The 1,334-nt window shown below is 45.3% G+C and overlaps 1 pseudogene; it reads right to left on the bottom strand.

Moving 5' to 3' along the window:
- Window positions 1-359: 359 nt before the first annotated feature.
- On the bottom strand, window positions 360-1,116 carry LOC141489316 (glucose-induced degradation protein 4 homolog pseudogene; annotated as a pseudogene).
- Window positions 1,117-1,334: the final 218 nt, after the last annotated feature.

The following is a 1,334-nucleotide window of genomic DNA, read 5'->3' as shown; positions in this document are numbered from 1 at the left end:
GTGATTTCTTTTGAGCTACCAAAGGGTCAGACTAGGGGCACTGAGGTGCAACCATAAATCTGTGTTTAAAAAGAATTAGTTCAAAACACTGCCCACCAAGTCAATGCTGATATATCATCCTGGAAACTATCATCTCTGCTCAGATTTAGAATGGGGGTGAGGGGAAGGGGCATTTCCATAAAACAGAAGGTAGCTATGCAATAAGTCATTTAAAGGTAGCTTTGAAACCAGATTAAAATTAAACTGCCACTTAGAAGCAGGAAGAATTCCATTAGCTTCTTCCTCTCCCCCCTCCCCAGTCAGCTGCTTCTCTTGGGCTCTAGGGGTTGACATGGACGACACCCTGGGGCACCTGCTCCTTAGGAGACCTGCACACACAACCTCCCACTTCTGTTTGGTATACAATTCTCTTGATTGACTGGAATCTTTTCTGCCAAGTTCAGTTTTACTTGGTTATTGTTCTGAACAGTCAACTGACATGGGAACTCACAGATTGGGGTGCTGTGTTCAGGAGCATGAGTCATATTTAAGGACTGATACCATTCTGAATTCCTATGGTAGTAATAGCTTTCTATAGAGGCTGTGGGTTTCTGGAAGCAGATGTAGTAGAACCCAACAAAGGAAGCACCACTGATGTCTTTGATTGTATGATCCAGAACTTGGAATTGTTCCTTCCACCTCATGAAGACATAATCCCCATTCTTCAGTTCTTCATAATCAAAGTCATCTGAGTTAAATGATTTTGCATACTGGTAAAAAGCCTGGAACTTGCTCCAGGTTTCCGATCTACATCCTCATCTGTATCCCACTTTTGGGTTAAAATGGATGCTTTTTGCTGATTATTTTCCCTTAAAAGACATTGGTAAGAGTCTAGTATTCCTTGGTAAGGCCTTTAATCTTCAAGTATCCACAAAGGTAAGAGTTTTCCCACATCCACATGCTTCAGCACCACCTCCACATCTTACGAGTTCCCCTTGCTCTTCTGGTGGCCATGGAACTTGGGGCCATTGTAGAGGAGGATGGTAGCCACGCTGGCTGCTGGGTGTTTATGGGAGACAGTAGGATGAGGGACCCCTCAGAGGTGGCTGGTGGGGGACCCTCAGCATGGACTGGCATCTCAGAGTCCCCTGGAGCCATGAGCCATGATGGTTGGGTGGGGGAGTGGGAAAGCCGGAGAAGGAAAAAGCATCCCTGGAGCTGGAGGAGGGCCCACACTCTAACCTCTTGACATTAATTCTTCTAGTATTCATTTTGCCTTGGAGCCTTTGGTTGAGCATGAATATTTAGCTTAGAGAGAATGTCTGTGATCAGTCCAGCACTCTGTACCACACATT

The sequence above is a fragment of the Macrotis lagotis genome, chromosome 5 (assembly GCF_037893015.1).
Source record: "Macrotis lagotis isolate mMagLag1 chromosome 5, bilby.v1.9.chrom.fasta, whole genome shotgun sequence".
Lineage (NCBI taxonomy): Eukaryota > Metazoa > Chordata > Mammalia > Peramelemorphia > Peramelidae > Macrotis > Macrotis lagotis.
This window is presented reverse-complemented; position numbering and strand designations above follow the sequence as displayed.